At 37.2% G+C, this 26,399-nt stretch overlaps 2 long non-coding RNA genes across 2 annotated transcripts in view; one reads left to right on the top strand and one right to left on the bottom strand.

Moving 5' to 3' along the window:
* Positions 1–2,297, bottom strand: part of LOC125612497 — a 51,129-nt gene extending 48,832 nt beyond the window's left edge. The window contains exon 1 of the long non-coding RNA XR_007342856.1: positions 1,838–2,297. This is a non-coding gene — a long non-coding RNA (uncharacterized LOC125612497). The remainder of the gene's footprint in view (positions 1–1,837) is intronic.
* The window catches only part of LOC125612498, a 34,994-nt gene continuing 9,993 nt past the window's right edge, over positions 1,399–26,399 (top strand). Inside the window, exons 1-2 of the long non-coding RNA XR_007342857.1 lie at positions 1,399–1,670; positions 20,180–20,392. This is a non-coding gene — a long non-coding RNA (uncharacterized LOC125612498). The remainder of the gene's footprint in view (positions 1,671–20,179; positions 20,393–26,399) is intronic.

The raw sequence follows: 26,399 nt of genomic DNA, 5'->3' as shown, positions 1-26,399 counted from the left end.
TATATATACACATGTGTGTATGTATATATATATATATATATATATATATATAGAGAGAGAGAGAGAGAGAGAGAGAGAGATTATGCTTGCTATTAAAATTTATCAATATGGTTACTCACTAATAATGTTAAAATTCACTATTGACAATATGGAATCCATAGGATTCTAGTGTACTCTTTTTGTAAGTATTGAAACATGCATGAATTTAATTTACTTGTGTATTTTGTGTGTGTGTGTGTGTGTGTGTAATGCTGTCAATGTTGGCCTCATGGCATTATTAGAGTTCTTTTTAAAAACATACAATAATATTATTAAAATGTGGTGTTTGAAAGAGAAATGCATGTACTTAAGCTCTCTCCTCTCTCCTCTTTTTCAACCACATTTAGAAAGCACACCTTTGTGACATGCTTCAATCTCACTTACTGCTATTTTAAATATGACTTTCACTTTCTTAGTGGCGACAGTGGTGAGGGCAGAGGGGGATGGTGGGTCCTTTAAAGCACAATTAGAATAACATTTTCCTCATATGAAAAAAAAAATCCAATGGTGTCTCTAAACTACTTTGCTCTCAGAGGCAAATGAATCAACATACAGGCAGGACTGGCTTTCTCCTTGACATGAGATGTATTACCTTCAGCATAGGGGCTGGCGCAGGAGAAATACTTGCAGTGAATGGACCTGTCCTTCAGTTGCCAAAGAAGAGACCAAGTGATACAATAGCTCGCTACCAGTCCCATTTCTATGGTGGTTCATGACATATTTTCTCCTGCTATCCATCTGTCTGCTTCAATCCCTACTCTCAACATAACGAGTTTTAAAAAAGATACCTCTAAAATCGAATTGCCTAAAACCATGTGCTGTCATCTTTTGCAAGGACAAACAAAACCTATACAAATTGCTTATGACTTTTAAACATGTAAAAGCCAGACAAATTATGAAAATGTTACACTTTATAATGTGCAAAATGCATATCTAGAACATGCTTCTATTTCATTGTATTCTTTTTCAGAAAAGTTTTATTAGCATTTAATAGCCAATAGTCATTTTTATCCTGCATAGAGTACCTAAAACGTATCATCCTATCTCCCTGTAATCAATTTTCTGTGATTTTAATAGTGTTTGAGAAAAAGAAATGCAACGGTTTCGGGTCTGATATCCCATCGTTTCTCAAACTTGGAAAAGGCATCATTCACGTGAATGACAAATAAGACTTTTAAACTATTTGTAATTTGAGAAGAGAAGGTTGGTGGATGGTTATGATGGCGAAATGATTTGTCAAACATTGGTCCGAAATTATGCGGGCTCTTCTCCCTCCACTTTCCCAGAGTGCGTTTTCCTTTCTCCCACAGAGATATAATAGAAACCAATCTTCAAAATCTAAACATTCCAAGCCGGGTCCCTTTGTGCAGGCATCTTGCCCTCTCTGCTCAGCACCGAGCAGCGAGAGCACGCTCCTATTTACATTCGCCGGCGCCCCGCTGCTCGGACCCAGGCAGCCGACAGGCCATCCATCATCTGCCCTCCTCCCGCCAAGCGCTGCCGCTGCGGCCAATCGGGCGCCAGGTGGGGCCGCACCTGTGGGACAGCCCGCAGCTTCCCTCCTCTTTGCTCGCTGCTGTTCGCAGGCTGGCTGTGGTGCCCTTGCGTTCTCCAAGGCCAGAACCGGACAGGTATGCTCGGGTGACCGGGACCATGTTTGCAACAAGCCCGTGGCTGGCAGTCAGAGGGGCGGTTGAAATGCGCACACTCCTGGTTTGCATACGTCTGCCATCAATGTGTGTAGACACACGGGCCCTCACAGGGTTTAGTCTCTAAAAAGTTGAGCAATTATTCTTACCTTTGGACGGGAAGAATAACTGAAGACACATTTTAGTGACAGAATGTGTTGCCTCTGGTCTGTTGCTCTTTCGGTGATGGAGTTTGAAAGCCAAGTTTGAATTCCTTGTGGCCCACATATACTTCAGGCATTATTGCCCAAAACCCAGGTGAACAATGTTAACACAACACTAAAGATTAAATAGTCTCCACAGGCTACAAAAAAAAAAAAAAAAAAAAAATACCCCAAACAGAAACCTAACCTGCATCTCAAGGACCATAAAACCAGATTGGAACACTTCAAAGAGGACCAGGACCTTGAACCACAGGAATGTCTTCCTTTTCCAAGTAGGCAAACTATTTGAAGTCCAACCATCTTAGATTGGTGGGGGTTAAGGGTGGTGCTGAGTTCCTGGCTGCTCTGTGGAGACAGCTACACTAAGCCCTGCCAACATGGTATGGATTTTGTAACTAGATTGGATAACTCCCTCTGGTTTACCTTTACCAAATATCTAATTTATCATGTAATTTGAGAACAACTGAGAACAAGCAGAATACCATCTAGCCCCCACCCACATGTTTTGAGAATGCTTCAGTGTAAATGTTGATTATATTGTTGCAAGACCTTGGGAAACAATGGTCCTGCAAGTGGCTTTGAGGTTTCTTAGGAAAGCATATTTCTTAAGTAATATTAATAATAACAGCAAATGCAACACCAAGCATCACTCTCAACCCCCTGATCCTGTCTTGCTTCTGAATTATAAATCATAAAAAAGAGAGCAATGATTACACTTTTTCTGGCTTTAACCAGGAGAACTGATAGTGCCAAAAAAGAATAGAAATAAACAAGTGAGAGACATATTGTGCAACACAAAGAAGGGCACACTCAAGAAGTTCAAGGTTTCTCTTCTGTAGAGGCTCCCCATCCATAAGAAGGGTCTCTCCTAGCTTCACCTAGTTCATTAAAAAAAAAAAATACTAATTGCTGGATCAGTATTCTAATTTGATTGGTCAGGACTTAAGTTCCTTGGAAAACCTTTCCAATCAATGGAAATGCACAATCCTCTAGCAGCACATTCCAATTCTGTTCTGTTTCATGGGATACATGAGTGGAATTCATGGAATATTATTCTGATCTGTCCCATGGGATACAATAATTGCTCTCACCAGCCTTCCCCACTCTTACACACTGAGCCCACATTACATCAGCAAATTTTCTCTATTTTTTTTATTTCCCATCCATAGCTCAGTCCTATCAACATTCTGTTCATTCTGACTGCTAAAAGTGTATCATTCCTCATGTAAATGACTTGATAGTAGTTGTGGAGTGTTTTTTTTTTATTTTGCTATTGATGTATACATTCATATTATTTAAAATGCTGACTTTGGGGAGGACGAAGAGCAAGCGATAGAACCACTGTGGAGTTTTGCAATCTAAAATATCTTTCTCAGAACTTGAGAGCCAAATGTTTGGGGAATAGCTCCCTGTTCGGTTGTGTCCTTGTTTGTCTGCTTTGGCCTACCTGAACCCGTGGCACATGGCTGGGCAGAAGTCTGCCTGCACATTTTGTGTGAGCAGAACATTCTTCCTGTTCACCAAAGTGGAACTGAAGTTTCTCTTTGCCTTGGTTGTTCTTGCTCTCTGTGGCTAGCAGTGCCACATTTCTGGATTATGTTGTACACTTTTCCTTCAGAGATAGATGATCTGTTCTTTGATTAGACACCCTGACCTTTTAAGGGTGTGGATCATTGATCTTGATCTGGACTGGATAGAAAGCTCTTGACTCTGAAAAGTTACGGTGCTGTGGACACCACAGGGAAATTCAATTTCTGTGTCCTCCCTGCCACTGCAGCAGGACTCCTCAATTAGGATTTCTCTTGTTATTATTTTACTTTTATTAAGCAAGCTGCAGCTCTGCTTTCCAGCTCTAGCTTTTAGTTACAGTAATCAATTTTTCAGTATAACCGGCTGTAATTGTTGGCTTGGATATTGAGCTTTCATGGGGCTTAGACATAGTGTGTTCCTGTGAAGGGTCCTCTCCATACCTCCTCGACAGATGGGTAATAATACCATACATTAATACCTCCACATTGGTTTATGTGTGTTTGACCACAGTGCAAGCATAATTATTTTTGCCCAGTAAAAGCTATTAGAGATCTATTTGGTAGGTTTTACGATCAATAGCTCCTGTGATATTTGTGTAGCAGCCACAGAATAATCAATTGAAGGTCATATAAAGTAAATTACCATCCTCCCATAATGATTCTTTTTTCTAGATGAGAATTGGGTTTTATTATTTCATCAGGAGCCTTGCACGACGCATGCTCTGTCTGTTGGAAAGAGAGAGATATAAAAGTTGTGAGAATGTTTTGAACATAGTATTAATATCCATTACTTGAATTTATGTTATTGGATTATTGAATTAGTGGATTCACACTGGAATTCCTTCAAAACCCTTTCTTATGTACTCAGTGACACAGTTAATAACAGTCAGGAGCAAACGGACACCTTTGCTGCATGGTGGAGTGAGTCACTTTGCAAAAGTCAATCTTTGTAGCTGTCTCTTTAAAGCAAATTTAGAGTTGGTTAAATGTGTTATATTGACAGTGTGACCGAGCTTCTCTCTGCAAACCTTTTTGGAGAGTGACTGGTGAACTAAGCAGGAGATGGAGTCAGGAATGTTGAATACTAATGCATCATCTACCAATAGCTCAAGGTGAAGTGTGTGTGTGTGGGGGGGGGAGCGGGGATTGCTCTGCACCTGTGTTCAAGCTGGGCATCTGCCTCACCCAAGTTTCCTAACCTGGATTTCAGACTTGCAGCACCAGCCAGAGTGATGGCTGCACCTCTATAAAAGATTGCAATTTCCCAACCGGAGGCATGCAGTCCCCCAACTATCTTAAAGGGACCCATTTTCAAAGTTTAGCCTTTCTTTTTGTGGGTGCAATCAGTTGTGCACTGAAAAACTGCAGCCACAGTTGGATAACTGCAGGCACAACAGGCCACGAGAGGCCTCTTTGCTCCAAATTTTGTACCTGCAACTAATTGCACTTACAGCAAATGGGAGTGCGATAGGAGCTTTTTTAAAAATTTGGGCCAGTAAATTCTCCATGGAGGAAATGGTCAAAGAAAGAGACAGTTACTCACTTTCTTAAAGACAAAGGCAAATAGAGATATCCTTTCTTCACATACTCGATATAGTCCTGTAGGGTATGGTCTGAGAGCCAAGAACCAGGCACTGCAAATGCCCTGATCACTGGGACATTGTCTGGGACTTGGTGATATTTTGCAAAGAAACAAGACATGATCTACTGACAAGTACATCTAAGAAGATGTTAGTGAAGTTGAGACTATTAACTTTGATGATAAATTAATGAAGTGTTTTAGAATCAACGGAAAAAGGGAAAAGAAGTTGGTGTTATTGTTGTTACTTTTCATTTGCTTGGCAGATAACCAATGTAAAAAAATTGAGATAGTAGACTCTATATTTGAATTGTAAGGGAAATCAGAAAACAACTTAAATGTATCTATCTATATACATACAAATTACATATTTCTATATCACATACACACACACACACACACACACACACATATATATATATATATATATATATATACATATCTTATATGTATATTTTATTTTACCCTTTTTTCTTGATGAGTTTAGGAGAAGGACAATTTACCTTTTTAAGGGATGCACTAATTTGACCTGGGTTCCCAGAGGCTAGATACCTGCCTGCAGGGGCTTATGAAGTATGTCCCTCAGAGACCACATTCTACCATCTCTCTTGTACAATATGGTAATAAGAAAGTTGAGATTGAGCCCTAAAACTTGTTTTCTACCTTTTGTAGATGACCATAAATTAAGTTCATATTCTGATAATTAGGTATCAAACCCAAAATACCATTGGTAATTTGAGTGACTGTTCTCACAGAAACAGTTTGAAATGTAGTTATATGTCAGTTACAAATTTCATCACCAAACACAACAGAAAAAGTGTTAGTGATCCTAGGTAAGTCCTAGCAAATTGATGGGGAGTAGCAGAATAGTAGTTAAAAAGTAGAGAAATCCCGACAGTCACACAGAGCAATGGAAAAGAGTGGCTTGTGCGGAAGGAAATTCACACACATGTAGCCAATTTGGCAAATGAATCAAGAATTGGGAAAAGACACAGTGCCTTTAACCAGTGGTGCCAAGAAAACTGGATGTCCACAATCAAGGGTCTTCTCTTGCACCATTCACAAAAATCAACCCCAAATCATCCAAAGACCTAGAGGTAGACCTGAAATTGTAAAACTTTCAGAAGAAAAGTGGGAAAAGTGTCATGGTATTGGCATGAGCAATAATTTTTTTATATGAATCCAAAAGCACAGGAAACAAACAAAAAATAGGCAAGTGATATTACATCAAAATAAAAAGGCACTGCACAAAAAAGAAAACAACAAACAAAAAGGCAAGCTACAGAATAGGAGAAAATATTTACAAACTATATGTCAAAAGGTGTTAACTTCAAAAATAGAAAAGGAATATTTATAATTCAATAGCAAAATAACTAACAAATTTTAAAAATAAGCTTTCAAAATTTTATATGCATATATGAATATGACACAATAAACCTGCTACTCTTCTTTTTTAGTTATTCACAGTAGATCTTTTTTAAGTACAATTATTGGTTCTCTTTTGCCTTCATACATGTACTTTGTTGTTGTTTTTTTTTTTTGCATTACAATTCTTAATACACATATATACCACAATTTTTGTATCTCCGTTTGTATATAAAGTATAGTTGACAACCAATTCGAGTCTTCATACATGTACTTTGGATAATGATGTCCATCACATTCCACCATCCTTGAAACCTGATACTCTTTATAATTAATATGCACTAATTAAAAACTGGGTTAAGAACTTGAGCAGACTTTCCTTCAAAAGGATATATAGGAAAGGCCAGCAGGTATATAGAAAAATATCCAGGGTCACTAATCATCAGACATGCAATCAAAACCACAACAAAATATCACCTCACACCTGTTAGGATGACTTTTATCTCCCCTCCCCAAATGACAAAAATGTTAGCAAGGATAGGGAGAAATTGGAAGACTTGTACACTTGATAGGAATGTAAAATGGTGCTACTATGGTAAAACAGGCCAATATAAGCTATATATTTGAAAACAAATGCTGTTATTGGTACCAAAATATATTTAGTGCTGTGTTGTTCAATTTTGTATTTACAGTAAGAGCTAACTATTAAGTAAACATGCAAGAGACCTTAACAAAGGTATTTTTTTTTCTTTTCATATTTTACTATATGAATACTACCCAGGATTACTACCTGTGCTATAATAAAGTTGCACAAGAGGAGTAAGAGGAAGGACACCTGGCCCTTAGCTGTCTTATTTGTTTTTATCTGGGTTGTGCGGGCATGAGAACCTAGCCTTCCTTAAAAAAATCCCTTCAAGTTAATAAAGTGCAACTAGAAATATAAGTTAGCCCCCAGAAAACTTAGTCCAACATGCACCAAGATTGGAATTATTTTAATGGGAATGCTACCTCCTCCTCTTTCCCTCTCTTTTCTTTTATGACATTTTATATAAAAATACAGCCTCTTTCATTGTTATTTGGAGAGTATTAAGTAAGGAATTTATTTTCTTTATGACTTCAGGTGAATCTCTTTGTTCAGCTTTAGTCTTGTAGCTCAAAAGGGGAATAAGAAGTTGTAGTTGATTCAAGAAGAGAAATACAAATGCTATAAGCAATAGAATTTTGAGACACATTCAGGAAATTATTCCACAGAGAGGATAGTAGAAGAAGATAAAAGTATTGAAATGATCTATGAGGAAATTGTAAGGTTATTTTCCTCTAGAGGTAAAATAATAACACTTGGGAAAATGGACTTAAATTAGGAGCAATTTCATATGTACAGAAAGATACCCCATTAACTGCAAAAGCTAAAAATAGTTTTAATGAACAACAAAGAGAAGCTATAAAATATCAATCCTTATCAGTAAAAAAAGTCCTATGCAAATAAGGCATTCAATAAATAAGCAACTGCTATTGGAACTGAATGATGATGGCAATAGTGAAGATCTTTAGAATCAGTTCTTGTGAATTTCCGTAACAACTTTGCACTGTCTACTCTTACTTAGTACTCACTTTGCCAAATCCAAACACTGGATTAACTCTACAAGGCACCTTCTCCATACCTGTTCCAAAGCTTCACTCAGCCAATATTGGCTGATCCTGGCTAATAATGATTTTACTGTAAGAATAAAATTCTAGGCTTCAAAAGAGTCATATACTCTGCCCTGCTGCTTTCTAAGTTTCCCTATTAAATTGAGCCTCAAAGAAAATAAAGCCAAGTCTTTGCCTCTCTCTGCAAAGCCGCATTTTACTATAAGCTTACCTTGTTTTAACCTTCACCTGGAAAATAGATGCTATCGGTTGGGGAAATCCATCATCTTTTATGTATTTTTTTAATTATCAATCTCTCATATATCTCCCGTCTCATCTTTTTCCTTCAAAATTACACCGGCTGAAAGGCTCCTCCCGAATTCAAAGGCTAGTTCCTTTATTTAGTTTCTGAAACTTATTCCCTCATCCTTCTCAAGAATTTTGTGAAATTTGTCTGTTGCTTTCTCTATCCAATACTCTTTCTTTATTGAATCGATATACAAACTAAGCAGTATGAACACATGGATAAACAAACAAATGAAAATCATAAGCTATATTAGCCAAAGGATGATCATTGACCACCAGTATTAATTGCCTTATTCTCCCTTGTTAAAAGCATCCATGCTGTTAGTTGGTTCCTTGAAGACCAATTATATTCCCCATCTTATTTTTTGTGGTTAAGTATATTCATATGAATGAGTAAATAGGCACAGGCTTCAACCCATTGGAAGTATCCTTAATGAGGGGATCTGAGCTTTTCATCACTGCCTCCTACATCAATATTGGCAAATTATGAAATAGAAAATTCTGGATTTCTTACCTCCTGTGTTAGCTTATCATCATTGTGACAAAATACTTGAGACGATAAACTTAATAAGAGAAAAGATTTATTTTGTCTATGGTTTCAGATGTTCCAGTCCTTGATCACTTAGCCCTGTTGCTCTTGGGCCTGTGGTGAGGCAGCACATCATGGTGGAAACATATGGTAGAGCAAAAGCTGCTCACATCATTGTGGCCAAAGAGCAAAGAAAGAGACAGGAAGAAATGGGATCCAAATATCCCCTTCAATGGCACACACCCAGTGACCTAACTTCCTTCCACTAGGCTCCAACCCCTAATGGTTCAACTACTTCCCAATAGCACCACAGACTTGTGACCAGGCTTTCAATATAGGGGCCTTTGGAGAACATTCAAGATCCAAGCCAGAACATCTTCAATCTCAAAAATGAGGGAGAAATAGACATTTATCTAGTTTTAGCTGAAATTGTTTCATTTCTACCAATTGTAGCCCAAACAAATCCTTACTGACAGACTAACATTTCCTAGAACTCCCATCTTCAAAATTATTACCATACCACTCAACATTTCTTCACAGATAAGTGCTTTCAGTCATCTCTATCTGTAGCTGTTTATTCAATGTTTTCACTGCTGTGACAAAGAACCAGAAAAGAACAATTTTAGAAAGGAAAAGTTTATTTGGTTTATGGTTTTTAGAGATGTTAGTCATTAGACAAACAACTCCACTTTTGGGTACCTGAGGTGAAGTGGAAAATCATGGTGGAAGGGTGTGGAAGAGGAAAGCAGCTGAGGACACAGCACCAGGAAGCAGAGAGAAAAAGAAACTCCTCACCATGGACAAAATATACACCACAAAGGCACATACCCAAGGACCCACCTTCTCCAGCTGTATCCTACCTACCTACAGTTACCACCCAGTTAATCCTTATCAGAGGATTAACACAGTGATTATGTGAAGACTCTCATGATCCAATCATTTTACCTCCAAACCTTCTTGCATTGTCTAACACATGAGCTTTGGAGGACACCTCATACCTTAACCATAACAGTAGCCTTCACATGCTCACTGGTATTGTATTTCAACCCACTGCCAGAATCCCTAAAGGGACTGATGGTGTCAGGCTCACTAACCTCCATCTATCCAATCCTCATCTTACTTAATATACCAGTGGCATTTCATGTCATCCACTCTCTTTTACAAAAGTCTCTCTTTTCTAAGATTCTCTGACAACACACACTTCTGAGGTTTTGGTGTTTTTTTTGTTTGTTTGTTTGTTTGTTTTTTGTATTTTTGTTTTGTTTTTAGTCTTCAGTGCTACTCCTCATTCTGCTTGGCAGTCTTTTATTTCAGTTGCCTACTTCATTACTCCTCTCTTAGTTCAATAGGTATTTTAAACCTAAGATATCCACCATGGAACCCTGGATCCTTCCACCCCCACTCCCCAAATATATTTCTATATCAGTTTTTCTCATCTTAGCAAATTCACCCATTTGCTCTATTTAGAATATGGGAATGATCTTTAATTCCATTCTCTGCCTTATTCTTTAGAACCCAAATCTTGAAGCAATTGTGGTTGAGCCTATTCAAACAAAAGCATAGCATCGGTCTCTTTCTGCCATTGTAATCCCAAGCATCATATTCTTTCTCCTAGTTAACGGAATGGCATCCAGTCTGGGTTCTCCAATTTTATTCTTTTTGTTTACAATTCCAGAGTTATATATATATTGATCCAAGCTCCACAGTAGACTGATACCACAGTGAGAGCACAATCTAAATTTCTTAACATGGACCATGGAGTTCGGGAGAATATCCTCCTCTCTCCTGCAGGTTTCCTTCAGTTTCTCAGAAAGACCGAAGTATTTCCCACTCCTGCTCCTTTGTGCAAGCCACTTCTTCTCTCTATTCCTCTCTCTTTCTCTTCAAATCTATCATTAATTATTATTGCCTCAGCAAAACCTTCACTGGCCACTTTATTAAGGATCTATATATCTTTATATTTACATCTACATATACACACAAACTAAGCCTGTATAACTCTCCCCTGTTATTTCTTTGAAGCAATAATTATTTTTTTAAATAATAATTCCTGAGGTTTATTGACCTAATTATTTAAAAAATATTTTTAACATGTTTATTGAGGTATTATTTATTTACCATAAAATTCACCTGCTTTAAGCTTATATTCAGTGTTTTATATTTTAACTAAATTTACTAAATAGTGCAACCATCACCACAACTCAGTTTTACCACATTCCTTTATACCCTTACCTACTCTGGACCCAAACAACAAACGAATCTATTTGTTGTGTCTATAAATCTGCCTTTTCTGGACATTTCATATAAATGGAATCATAACATATGGTCTTTTGCAACTGGCTTCTTTCATTTAGCATAATATAAAACATGTTATAAGCAAACATGTTTAACAATGAAATGTTATCACACATATCAATATTTCTTTCCTTTTTATTTCCAAGTAATATCCTATTGTATGAATATACCAAATTTTGTTTTTCTCATCTCCAGATGGTAGTCATTTAGATTGTCTCCAGGTTTTGGCCAAATGTATTCTGCTGTGTAGTACTTACAATTCCTAATTATACATTTTGAACTTGTTAATTTTATGTCTCTTCTTAAGCCTGTAGAACTGAGAGCAGTGGCTCTGCCTGTTTTGTCACCAATGTGTGCCTAGCCCTTAGCATATCCTTACTGTGGAATAATCATAACGTATTTATTAAAGAAAACAAAAAATAAATTACTTAAAAAATTACACCCCCCCAGAAAAAGGTAACTGACTACTTACTAACTCCATGCTGATTTCCAGATATCTCTTCCTAATGATCATAGGACAATTTAGATGATGATGGAGCCTAGGAGAAGGGTGATTATCTAATTTTAGTTAGCATCAGCCCTGGTTGATAGAATTTTCCAAATGTGCTTGCACTTAACCTTCTTGTACTACTTTGGAAATAGTAACCTGAGGTGAAAGGGGCCCACATTTTTTGAGAACAGTTGGCTCTATGTATACTTCTGACTCTGGAAAATCTTAGAACCAAACAAAAAGTATGATACTACTGCACATTTGTCTGTAGCTCAGGGAGGGAATCTTTGAACATTTTTGGAAAATTCCTTCCATACAGTGAAACCAGAGTACATCACCTGGGAACCTGTATATAATTGGAAAATCAGGGAATACTTTCTGCATGGGAGCTTATGTGAGTCTTGCCAGACCTAGAATCCTGCTTCAGGTTTTAGTGTAAGTAGCTTAATTCAGCATCTAGAATTTACATTCAGACAGACTTTATTTCTCAAGTCACAAACTAAGGAGACACAAATTCCAGAAATTGAGGTTATTGATGACATAAATAGAAACCCTCTATGCCATGTCAAAAACGCGGTGAAAACCTGCACAAATATTTTTAATATGCAATATACGTGATTGATTGAAATACGGATGTTTTAAGCAATTGCATACATATATACACTGGGTGTCACTCTGGAAGAAAAATCCCCATTGCTTTTTATGATCTTATTAAATAAAATTAGAGAACCTGTGAACTTCTCATTGGAAGCTACAAGTCCACAGAGAACTATAGTAATTTTATCCTACTTCTCAAGGAAAGAAAAAGACAAAAAAGGCCCAAGATAATAAAAGCTAAGGAAGGCAGGCTAAATAATTTAGGCCTGCAAGAACCCAACATCAGGCATGTGAGGTGAATCTAGCCAGGGCTGTGAAGGGTCCAGGGTCTTATTCAACAAGTGATAATAGAGGGTTGGGCAATTTTCTATCCTATAGGACTGATTCAGTTTTACAAAATATTTTAAACAAAAAATTTGAAAATAATGTAGCACATATTCATTCTCCAAATAGCCTATCTTTATTGGGGAAACACTCCTCACATATAATCACAATGTAAATGGGGTTTTTGAAGGATAACTGGAAGAGATCTTTGATGTGTGGATCCTATAACAAGTATTGGCTGTGAGCCTGCCTGCTATAGTTCTTTTCTGGAAAGTACATTGTTGAAGGCTCGGTCCCCAACCTGTGGTGTTGTTGGAAAGTGGAGCAACCTTTAGGAGGTGTGGTCTAGTGGAGAGAAGTTAAGTCATGGAGGATGTTCCCTTGAAGGAGACCTTGGGACCTCAGTCTCTTCCTGTATCTCTCATTGCTTCCTGGTCCCCGTGAAATAAACACCTTCTATCACATGCTCCTGTCATGACATGCTGGCTCCCCACAGACCCAGAAGCGAAGAACCAACCAATCATGAAATAAAATCTCCAAAAAAAAAAAATGAGACAAATCAAACCTTTTCTGGTTATAATTTGATCATCTCAGGTATTTTATAATAGTAACAGAAAACTGATTAATATACTAAGTGTTTAATTATTGCAAAAACAAAAAGGAAGAACAAAAACAAAGGTTCAAATAGCACTAAAAGTAATATCAGGATAATTTTCTTGTGGGCTTCAGATTTTAGGTGCCACTAGGAGAATATTACAGATCCAGAGATAAGCCAGCTAGAAATGACTAGAAAATAGGGAGCAACCACTTAGAATTTGTCACAAAATTAGCTCTACCATTGACTGATAGCCATCAGCGAAATTGAGAATAATTCTAACTGAAAGATAAAAGAAAGTAGACAGAAAGAGGAAGTCAGTCCACCACCCATACTCAGACATCAGAATGTAATTTAAAATGTTCTTTCTTCACATTTCCCTTCCTCTCTCAACTCCCACCACTACTGTCTTCCATTAAGTCACTTATACTCTTTAACAATGTGGAATTGCCAATTGTTTGAGGTTCTTAGAACTCCATTTTCCCCTTCAATTTCTTATTGATTAATAGTTCCCCCCCGGCTTCAGTATTGGAAATTGAATCCAGGGATACTTCATATGGTGCTCCATCCTCAGCCCTTTTTATTATTTTACTTTTGATACAGGGTCTTGTGAGGTTGCTCAGGCTGACCTCAAGCCTGCCATCCTCCTGCCTCATCCTCCCAAGTAGCTGAGATCATAAGTGCCCAGCTATCAGTTACCTTTTAACATTGGTAGGAATCTCCCAGAAAGAGGAAATCTCCCAGAAGGAGGAAATCTCCTAGAAAGAGGAAAGGAGACGTAAGCATTCTCTAGTCCACATAATGGGAGTTCGGTCATAGCATTAAGTGGGAAATGATGTGTTTTAGTCAGGTATTTTGCTGCTGTGACTAAAGGACCTGATCATATCAATTGTAGAGGAGGAGAAGCTTATTTGAGGGCTCATGATTTCAAAGATCTCAGTTCAGAGAAGACAGGCTCCATTCCTTGGGGCTGGAAGTGAGGCAGGACATCATGCCAAAAGACTGTAGCAGAGGCAAACAGCTTACATCATCAGGAAGCAGAGAGAGAGAGAGAGGAAGAGAGAGAGAGAGAGAGAGAGAGAGAGTGTCAGTCAGTCAGTCCACTTTCCAGGTACAAAATATTTATGCCCCAAAGCCACTCCCCAATCCCTCCTCCAGCTACACCCTACCACTTCAACTACCATTCAGTTAATCCTCATCAGGGGATTAATTCACTGATTGGATTAAGACTCTCATAACCCAATCATTTTTCCTTTGAACTTTCCTGTATTGTCTCATATGTGAGCTTTTGGGAGATACCTCACATCCAAACCATAACATGGTCATATCAAATTTTACTATAGTAATGTGATACCTACAAGAAGACTCCTTTAGAGGAATGGTCAATTCTAAGGGACATGGCTCTTATGTATACATTTGATATCACAGGCCAGGCAGCACGTCTAAACCAGTTTTTGTCTAGCAGAATCACTGGTATTAAATACTTGGGATTGACCTAGGATAATTGGCATGAAACTGATACAAGCTCAAGTTCTGAGAAGAGATTTTACTTAGACCTAAGTGGACAGTGAGTGGTGTTCCAGAGAACTCCAGTTAGTACTAGTTTTGAGTAAAGAGAACATTCGTTAAACGTGAATAAAGAGAAAACAACAGCACCCATAACTTGGAGGGTCAAGAAAATCATACTGCCAAATGCAATCGATTGCAGGTGATCTGTTCTCAGAAAATAAAACAAAACAAATAAAACAAGTTATAGGAACAGTTTGACTTGACCAACAAAAGAGAAGATGATTTGGGATATATGGAACTGGAGAAAAATTCAAGAGGATAGACTGGGTAAAAGGAAGAAAGACACCACTATAAGATAAGTTGTGAGAAAAGTAAAATGAGAGAGACTGATGAAAAGAGAAAGACTTGCAAATATGGCTAGATCATGGGAACAGCACTTACTGAGTATGTCTCTTCCTACTCCCCAGGGGCTTCTCTACCTTGGGAATAAATTGAAAGTAAATCATGATCTAGGAATATGGCTCAGTACTGAATACAAGGTGAGAAAGTAAGTTTTTTTTAAAATTAAGTAAACTTTTTAAGGAAAATACAATTATTATGTGGTAGAGACTGCCAATTACAAAGAAAAATAGAAATAATGATGATAATGATGATGATAATGATGATGATACTGCCAGGAGGTGGGATCTGGTAAAAAAAAAAAAAAAAAAAGGCTCATCAGTTTGCCTGATAGACCCTGTAGCAAAACCCTATCAGCATCACTTCTCTTCATCTTCCCTTTCCTAGAATCATGCATAAAATTGTTAAGCAACCTGGAAGGAAACTAGAAGAGGCCAAGTGAGCTTTTGTGAACTTGGTATTTACTACTATGATAACTACATATTAATTCATTTGTGATAGGAAGAATAATGTCCCCCTTCCAGACATCCAACTTCCAATTCAGGGAAACTTGCATGTCAAAAGGCAGAGTTGCAAATGTAATGAAGTTAAAGTTCTTGAGATGGAGAGATTTTCCAGAATTATCTAATGTTACCAAAGGGGTATCAAGAGAAGGAAGCAAAAGGGTCAGAATTAAAGAAAGAGACATGACTAAAGCATGGTGTGGAATGATGGTGGGTCCATAAGCCAAGAAATGCAGGTGATTTCTAGAATCTGCAAAAAGCAAGAAATAGATCCTCCTCTAGAACCATCAGGAGTGTAGGCCTATCAGCCTGTTTTACACTTCAGGTCTCCTAAGTGATAAGATATTAAATGTATTGTTTTAAAGTACTTAAATTTGTTGCAGCATAGATGGGAAACTAAGATGTATCTAAAAGAGTGTTCCTGGAAATAAAAGCATAATATTTTGGCATTTGTAAATGAAGACTCTTTGAGAATAATTTAACTAACTTATAAAATGAATTTCCAATTTTTAACTGTTGAGCTTTGCATGATATCTAACCGTGATGTATCATACCATAAACTAAAAATACAACTGCATAATTAAAGCAACAACGGATAGCAGCAAAAGGTTAAAAACTACATCAAAAAATGAAAACATGAAAAAATTCACTGATATTAAGAACAAGTTTCAGATACTGAAGCATAAAAAAATTGTAAGATTATGGTGCACATTGATTTTTAAGAATATGTATATATTAATAATAAACTGGAGTCTAAGAATTTAGAAGGATCATGTACAACAAATACATGGGACAGAAGCAATAATTAAAGAAAAAAAATACTGTATAAGTTTTCAAAATAATCTGGACATATGCTTTAAGTGAATCCATAGCATTACAAGCAAATTCAATGAAAAAAGTAAAAAGGCTGGTGAAATTATTAAATTATCAAAGTCAATAGCATATAAACAAGAGTAATAAAAAGGATATGAAAGGAAAACCCCTGGAAAACAGCACAAAATGAGCTGACCTCAGCCTTTTTCATTGGAAATGTTAAAGGTAATGGAGAACCTTCTGATTAGGTCTGTGATAAAGATGGTGACTGATCTATATGAGTGACGACTAATCAAGTTCCCTCTAGTGTAAGAAGGCTTCAAAAGTACATTTGAAAATAATCTGGAAATTGATCTTCTATGCGTCATGATTCTTGAAAAGAAATTCACATTTATGTGCTGGTTAACTGTGATGGCTTAGGTATGAGGTGTCCCCCAAAAGCTCATTGATTTCCATGTCTTTCCTGAGCTGTCTTCCTCCTCCTCACCCTTTCACCATCATGTTCTGCCTCACCTTGGGCTCAGAACAGTGGAATCAGCCATCTATGGACTGAGACCTATGAAATTGTGGGGCCCAAGTAAACTCTTTCTCTTCTACATTGTTCTTGTCAGGTCTTTTGATCACAGCAATGTAAAAAGCTGACTCAAACACCAACTGAGAGATGAATCAAAGTTAAGAAATTAGGAAGGGGGCATTTTTTTTTTCAAATTGGATTCCCATTTTAGAAATATATACAAATTAGGAAAGCATATGAGGGGATTATTGTGTGTTCAGGGGGAATTCTGCCACCAGGATACCAGAATTGTTCCCCTTTTGCTGTTCTTAGCTCTTACTCACTAACACTACTCCCTAGATCTAGGAAATAAGTTTTATGCACTGCAGTTTGGGTTCCTGGGCTTGATTACTGCTTAAAACAGTCATCAGTGATGTTCTGTTCCAGCTTTCACTTCAGATGATGCTGCTATTTATACTTTTAGGACACTATGCTGAGCTAATTATGAACTATCTCCTTCTCACTGCCCTTGCCTCTTAGGAGAGATATGAAGAACAGCAAAATGATAATCATTTAATTCCCAAGGAAATTGCTAAATAATTTTTTTGCATCACTAAAACTCACAGTGAATGTGACCTTAGGTTTTCTGCGGGGGGGAATCATTGATTTTGATTTTTTTAATTTTAACTGTGAAAACTTGATAAGAATCCTAAGAATGGAATATAATATCTCTCATAAATCTTCATTTTTATAGGTTTCTAGTTATTAAAAAGAACTGCCTGGAAGGTATTATAATGGGGATCTGAAATGTCCCCCAATGTCTCATTTGCTAAAGGCTTCATTCCTAGCCCACACTACTCCTGGGAGGTGGTGGAAGATTTAGAAGGTGGAGGTAGTGGAGAGAAGTTAGGTGATTGGAGGTATGCCCTTGAAGTGGGTATTGGGACCCTAGCCCCTTCCTGTCTCTTTTTGCTTCCAAGCTGCCATGAGGTTTATAAATAGACTTCCTCTTCCATGTGCTCCTGACAGTCATACTGTGATGCCTTGCCACAGGCCAAAGCAACAGGGCAAAGATATATGGACTGAAACTTTTGAAACCTCATAAATTGTCTCAGGTATTTTGTCATGGTGATGGAAAGCTGATTAACACAGGGGATTAAATTTCTAACATGTTTCTTTATAGTTATTCTAAAATATGGATCTGTACGGGTGGATATAGAGGATGTATATGTGTGAGAGAAAGATTACCTGTTTTATCTAAAATGAGCTACACTTCCTACATAAGAATTTTCCTACATGAGAATTTGTTTATGGAATTCCAACTGACTACATTGATATAACTCTAATTTATTCTTTTTCATGGTTGCATAAAGCTCCGTGTTATGGGTGTACCAGACTATTATATTTCTTTCTCAAAATACAAAGCTGTTCATATTTTTGTAAGCTATGTGTGAATTACCCTTTATCTGCAGATTCCTGATTATTTTTATAATTTGAGAAAAAAAACTTTGTTTTAGAAAAAGAAACAGAAAATTAAAGGATCTGAAATTCATTCAAAAATGAAAATGCTTAAAACATGCTATCCTATAAAGATTTGCATTTTAATTGATATCAAGCTTGAAAAGAAAAGAATGAAGATCTTAGGTAGTTCTAAACATGGAGTAAAGAGTAAATGAACTTCTCTAATGATCTGATGTGCACTTCTTCAGGTACTGAATTGGTGCACACTATAATGTTTGGAAACATAATAATGCCAAAAATCTGAGCGTGTGTTATGCTTGGACTCATAGTAGAGATAATGCAAGATATCAAGGGAAGCTTCCAGGTCTCTGGTGACAACAGTGGCCCTCTGTTTGGTTTTTCTGATTTTTAAAAAATTGTGGTGAAATACACATTATAGGAGATACATGATCTTAACCACTTTTTTTTTTCTTTTTTGGTACTAGAGATTGAACCCAGGGGTGCTTGACCACTTAGCCACATCCCCAGCCCTTGCTTTCATTTTTTTGTTTTGAGAGAGGGTCTTGTTTAGTTGCTTAAGGACTGGCTTTGTACTTGTGATCCTCCTGCCTCAGCCTCCCAAGATTCTAGGATTATAGATTATAGGTATGTGCCATTGCTCCTAGCAATTTTAACCACTTTTAAGTATACAATTTAGTGGTATTAAATACAGTCACATTGATTTGAAACCATCATCACTATCCAACTTGAGAACTGTTTTCATCTTGCAAACTGAAATTATGCACCCATCAAACACTAACTCCTTAGTTTTCCCTCCCCCATGTCTCTATTCTACTTTCTGTCTCTGTGAATTTGACATTGTAAGCACCTCACCTCATATAAGGGGGATCTAAAGTATTTGTCTTTTGTAACAGGTTTTTTTTTTCATGTAGCATAATATCCTCAAGGTTATCCACATTGTAGCACACATGTATTAGTAGTTTATTCTTTTTTGTGGCCAATCAATAATCTATTGCACATCGTGATGGACTAATCATTTGTATCTGTCAAAATTTCACATGTCAAACCTTTATCTCAATGGAATGGTTTGGAGGTTCTGCCTCTGGGAGGTAATTTTGTCCTGAAGGTCATGAGTGGGATAGTCCCTTTATAAGGCCAGAGAGCTATATAGCTTTTTTATTCTCCCATGATGGAATATAGAAAGAAATTATTGATATGTAACCTGCAGAGTACCCCTGTCAAAATAGAACCATGCTGGTAATCTGATCTTGGACTTACAACCTCCAGAAATTTCTAGCTTTTAAATCCAAATCCACTCAGTCTATAGTATTATTCTCTTTTGGAATCTCAAACTAAGATATAGATATAGATACACATATATACATAGACATACATAGCATTTTGCTTATCCATCCATCTATCAATAGATAGTTGGGTGGCCTCTACATTTTAGCTAGTATAAATAATGCTGTTACAAACATGGGCATACAGATACCTCTGACAGTCCCTAGTTTCATTCTTTTGATTATGTGCACACACATATGGAATTGCTAGGTCGTATGATAATAATATTTTTAATTTTTTTGAGAAACTATCAGTTATTTTCCATACTGGCTATTTTTATATTCTCACCAAAAGCTTGCAATAATTCTAATTTCTCCATGTGCTCACCAACACTTGTTATTTTATGGTTCTCATTTTTATGGTAACAATCCTCATGGGTGTGAAGTGGTGTTTCATCCTGTGCTTATTGGCAATTTATGTATCTTCTTTGCATTTTGTTTTGAGATTGCCACAGGCTTCTTCCCACAGAGGTAGCTGATATTCAGTCCTTCTGGGCCTCACGGAAGATACATTTTCCCTTACTCCTAGAGAATTCCAGACTAAGTGAAGGAAGAGTGCCAATATTTGCCTGCACAAATCAAGGCAACAGAGGCATCCTGACACGGAGCAGCATTCCTCCACCAGCAGCATCCACTCAATGACAATAATAATGACAATGACACCAACAACAGAGATCTACTGACAAATACTCTCCTTCCTCTCTGCATGGCATGACTGTTGTTGCCCATGTGTATACAAGTGGTAAGTAAGCTCGACCAATAACTGCTTGTATAAGCTTGGACAAATTAGATATCATACTTACCTAATAGGATGGGCCTTGACTTGCTTTCCTGTAAGACTTGGAAAAACACTTCCAGGAATGTTAATAGGATCGAGCACTATAGATGCATGAAGTTGCTTTGAAATGTATTTAAAGCATAGAAATATTGCTGCATTGGCAGCTTATCAAAGAAGGCTTAATTTTATTCTGTGAGCTGGTAAGCCCCCCAAAGTAATCATTAAGCCCATTTTTTGAATGAGAATAATATTGCAATTTGAACTTGTTTACTTAAATGTGTTTACGTATTATTAAAACCTCTGCTACAGGAAAGATGTAAAGACTTAGCCAAGGTAGGGTCTCCTATACAAAAGGTAGGATCCATAGGGCAAGGAGCTAGGCAATCAAACATCTTTCCTCCTTCTCCATCTAAAACTTCAGAAAGAGCTACTGGTCACTGAGCACATACTTTATTGCCTAAAGAGCAATCTTTTATGAATCAGAAATGAGATTCCAGTGAGGGAGACAGGAACAGTCAAAGTTCAGGTCAGATGCACTAATCATGGCCTCCTGCTTAGGGTAGCCAGGTGCATTTGGTCCTGAACACATCATTTCTATGTTTTAAACTTTGGAATGTAGTAATGGAATTAATTATGTTGGTATCATGTTGATAGGCAAAATGTCCTATAAATTATGGCAGTACTCTAAAGAATTGAGCCAGGAGAATATTTTGGTTTTGATAAGTAGCATAATTCAGACCAAAATGCCTCCCAGATTTGAACCTAAAAAGACAAAAAACAGTGATCATTCACCACTTCTTTGGCTGACACAGAGCTAGATGATGATCTCAATGTCTAGGACAAAATGAAATTTCTAGGAAAAATCAAAAACAGCCAGTACATTTTCTTTTGGATGGCATGGGATAAAGAGAATAAACAGGGACAATTACAACATTGTAATCCATCAGACATCTCCCCAAGAGAAAGAAAGGAAGAAAGAAAGAAAGAAAGAAAGAAAGAAAGAAAGAAAGAAAGAAAGAAAGAAAGAAAGAAAGAAAGAAACCCTTTCTATGTTCTATAAATTCTATTCTGGATGCATGAACTAGAACAGAGAACATTCTACACACACACACACACACACACACACACACACACAGGAGAAAAAAAAAGAGGAGGCTGGGGACCACTTTCATGGCAAAGGAGTCATAACCAATGTGTTGGAATTTCATCAATATGACATCATTCCCAATGTGATAGGGTAGAGCCCACCCTCCATTTCCCCTCCATCTCTCTCACATGCCCCCTTTCCTCTTAAGGAGATGATGAAGCTGCCTGCACAGCACAGAAGGATAATAAAAACCTGTATCCCTTAAGCTGAATTCAGCCCAATGAACTGCACAAACAGCAATAACCAAAACAAAGCTAGCAGGAAACGTTTGCACACAGCATCTGTTATGATCGCACAACCACGAGACAGCTGTTTAATCCCAACTGTTAACATAAGATCATTTGTGTGTTTGAAGAGCGATCCCATTTGGATTTTCCCCTTTATTTATTTATTTTCTAGCTTTTCCAAGAGTGAGGCTTTCTCAGCTGTAGGATGCAATTTGTGTTTCTGGCTTTTTCCACTTTCAACCCCGGCTTCCGAATGAAAGGGGTGGTGTGGTTTTCTAACTATAAATACTCAGAGGGGAAAGAAGACGGCTGTGTGGTCTCCTAGCTGAGAAGGGCATGGCCCTTTCTCAGCCTCTGGGACCTGCTTTCTGCTCCCCAGAACATTCATAAACCATGCTGGTTGGATTATGGGAAAAGGCCCTCACATGAAACGATTCTGGTGGTCTCTGCCAAATTCTGGTGTGGCTGAGGATTCTCAGCACCACCCAGGATTGGAAACAATCCCTGTGAAGTTCAGTTCCCAAATCCAAAAACAAAATCATTAGGTTCACAATTGCTTTGGAAGGTCAATGAGGATGTCAGCAGTTTGGGTGGCCTGAGTGCCCACGGAAGCATGAGCTGCACACCTAGGTAGCTTAAGATGGTGAGTGCCACAGTCATTCTTTTTCTTTTGTTCCATTTACATTGTAGCTCACTGTTTGCAGACTCCCCAAATGCTCAGTTGAGAACATGCATGCTTTCCTATTGAATTGCTGCCAACATGTCACACAAGTGGCTGATGACAGTGACAAGCAGTATAGAGCTGACCACATGGTCCTTGGGTGAAAAGAGTTGGCCATGGAAATTTGGATTGGACAAGCATTAACCTTGAGAGCTGCCTGAAATTAGCATTACATAAATCTTTCTTCACATCCTCTCTGTTAATATTTCATCCCACTGAATCCTATGTTTTGATCCCAACATGATAATAACATGAATAATACTAACTTTATCTTTTGGGGAAAATTGAAAGCTGACATCCTTCCAGAGCTTGGGAGCAAATATCTTAAACCTGATTTTAGGACAAGTTCATTTCTAGGTTGCATCAACCTTGGAAATAAAAAAGACTTTTCAGTCTTCATACATTTTCAATTATATATATAAAGTTTAAGGTAAGAGTGACTAGTATCTCTTTGAAATGAAGGATATCAGAGTAACAATTCTTTGAGGACCTTTGAATTTCTCCTGAAATAACAACAGTCTCTCTATCATTCTTTGTAGCTCCACCTCCAACAATTATTGGGTTTTTTTCCCTGCCTGTGTACCCTCAAAGAAAAGTTAAAAGAGATTTCTATAGATGTTAATTTTCTGAGATTTACAAAGAAAAGTAGAAGTCATCAGTAGGGCAACAGTCAAAAAGTCAATAGTAGAAAAAATTAACTATTTTGGTCTGTCCGTGGTGTGATTTCTTATCATACTTAGATAAAATGCTTTTACCTTTAGTCTGGCATTCTCAAACATGTGGAAAAGTTTGAAGCCTCTAGTAGAGAGGGTGAGTGACTGTGGTCTCTCCAGATTATGAATATCCATCTTAATGTTCAACTTCCCCAACAGAGGACAAAATCACCAATATCTCCAATGGGAGAAAATCCTTTATGGACTGATTCATTTCCATGTTTTGTTTCTGCAGCTAGACAGGATATCCTGTCAAGTGGTGAAAAGGGAGGGAAATTTAGTGCTATCCGTTTCTGATTTGCCATTATTATTATTGTTATTGCTACTTTCAAACTGGTATTGTATTTATCTACTGATTTTCATATATGATACCTATTTTTGGTAATTTTCTTTTTCTTCTCCCTTTCTACCCTACTTGAAAAATCACCCTTAGCAGGATAAAGAAGGCAGTTTATATTCACTACTTTAAAAGGCCACATTTAATATTTTCCACCTTTGCTAAAATTAAATAATGAAATAGTCATCATGTTCCCTGAGTTACTGAAGAAGAAACCTTAATTTTATTTTCTTCAAGTGTAGAACCAATTAGGAAAACAGTTTCCACTGATTTTAGAAGAAGAGGAACTCAAGAGGAATTTCTCTCTACCCAAGCTTCAGAGAGAAATTCCACAGTGTGAGGAAGCCCACAGAAGTCACAAGTATCTCTTACATGCTCATTAGTCAGCTAAAACCAGGAAATAAATATCCTACTGTTTTGTGATCACCCCCAGTTACTGCTGTAACAGGAAACATAAATGAGAGGAAGATGATCTGAGCAGAATCCGAGTCCCAGTTGGACTCTGGCTTCATCTCACATCTCCCTGTGAAATTCAGCCCTGGGGGAAAGAGCCCAGTACATCCACCACCACCACCCCTGTCACCTTTTTTGAGATTGGCCACAGTTATTTTTGAACAACATTTTATGAAAGTGTTTGCCTGGATTATCAGGCTTCCTTGCATTTTTGTCAAAACCAAAATATTACATTTCAAGGTATTATTTATCTTTCACATAAAGCATGAGGATTTTCTTATTCAATATACTTCAGAGTTCTACAAAGCACAAGACAGACCTTGGCCTACAGTTATTCATCATCAAATCATGATTTTTAAAAACAAGTGAATCGAAAGTGAGGCTGGGTAGGAAAAAAAAAATTGCTTGACTCCAGACCAGAGAGAAAAACTTGAGAAATTAAATGCCCTTTAGCATTGTTTTGTTTCTGCATCCACCCACCTTTTGCCCATCCACGTTTCCTGGTTTTTCCATGGTCTCTGTCCTGGGGGTGCCATTCAAGGTTCCACCTCTGATTGTTTTAATCTGTATTTCCCTTACAGATTAGACTGGAGGCCAAAGGGAGTTTCTGTTTACCCATTATCTACTCCTCTGATTGTTTCATAGTATATCAATTTTCTTTGTGACACTTAGTAATGAGTTCTACTTGAGAATTTATTCAATTCTTTTCAGTGTATGTACATGGGATAAAACTGGGAGGACTTCCAAAATTAACCTTCCACACATCATTTGAAGGCTTGTATCTGAGGGTAGGTTTTGAAAAACAAAGTATTCATAATCTCTTGTACATTATTGGTCTGTTTTCTCTCTTTGAGCTACCACTTCCCCAACAATTCACATATATCATGGGGGCTAATGGAGACCATGTCCAAGCCTGGCTCAACTCCATCTGCCCCCGTAAACCTCACTGAGTCTAACTTTACATTATACAAAATGCTCATTTAATTTCACTTATTAGAAAGATTCCAGAGAATATTTTTTTACCTTGAAATATCTGGTTTGAATATGTTAACTGGATTTGTTTTCTTTTTTTAAAAAAGTATAAATTGATAGAATTGATCAGTAATTTGGATATTGGAAACAGAATGATTCTTTTCACAATTGGGTCCAAGAATGTTCACTTTTTTAAGGCTTTTCATTGAGAAAAACACACATTGAGAAAAAAAAAAGTCTAAATAAGCACAACCAGAAAAAAAAGAACAAACAACTTAGTCCAGTTGATTTCTGATATATTATTCACTCAAACACCTGAAGTGGTAAATCGAGGTGATTATCTCAAACACCTTTTCTTAATTATAGGGACCATGTAAGTAAGCAAGTTCTGGGCCCCATTTTTTTTACAATAGTTATTTTAATTTACACTTGAGTTTACCTGTATAAGACACAGCTTTAGTACTGTGAGCACTTAAATGTATCCAAACTATGTAGCTAAATATATTTGAAAACAGTGATTTATCCAACTGATAATTTCAATGGTATTTTCACTGCTCACTAGATACTTTTTCACATTACCTTTTTTTGGCATTTTCCAAATAATAAACAATGATAATTTAAAATTATAACATTTATAATTTGAAAGAAGTGAACATATCAAAAATTATTTTATAAAAAAATACCATGAACTGGTTCCAGAGATTCCCAATGGGTGTTGTGAGATGGGAGATTGTTGCAGCCACTTTTGGAAAATACAATCCATCACAGAGCCCATCTGTTAATATGTGGTGCCTGACCACTTCCTCTCCTTGAAAACCGCATGCTGAATATTAAGAGTCACTTCTAGTTCAAAGATCTTATACCAGTGGGGAGGGTTGATTTCTAAGAACAGGCTGTTCACCTACAGCTGAGCTGTATTCCCTGCTTTGTCCCATAAAACTTATTCCCTCCATGTAGGAGGCCCCAATTTTCTTCACTGCAGCCTGCCCCTGTCTCTTTAGTGAATCAAGGACAGCTCCTCTAAACTATAATAATGAAGGCATGTCCTCAACACCTTCTAGCTTTGTGTCAGGTCTTGCTTTATTTATTTTCTTATAGTTGACCAACAAATCTAAAAGGTAAAAATTTTGACACACATTTTATCCATGAGTAAATCTTAGAAAGGATACCTTGTGACTACTCTAGAAACACAAACATAAAATTTGAATCGAAGAGTTGGGGAATACTACAGTGGTGAAGTACATGTTTAGCATGTGCAAGACCCTGGATTCCATCCCCTGGCACCAAAAGAAAAAAAAGAGAAAAGAAAAGAAAAAGAAAGAAAGAAAAAGATAAAAAAAAATGAATCCAGGTTCATGATTTGATTGTGTGGCTTCTAAACCTATACTTTTCGTGCTTGTC

This window comes from Marmota marmota, unplaced genomic scaffold, assembly GCF_001458135.2.
Source record: "Marmota marmota marmota unplaced genomic scaffold, marMar, whole genome shotgun sequence".
NCBI classification, from domain to species: domain Eukaryota; kingdom Metazoa; phylum Chordata; class Mammalia; order Rodentia; family Sciuridae; genus Marmota; species Marmota marmota.
This window is presented reverse-complemented; position numbering and strand designations above follow the sequence as displayed.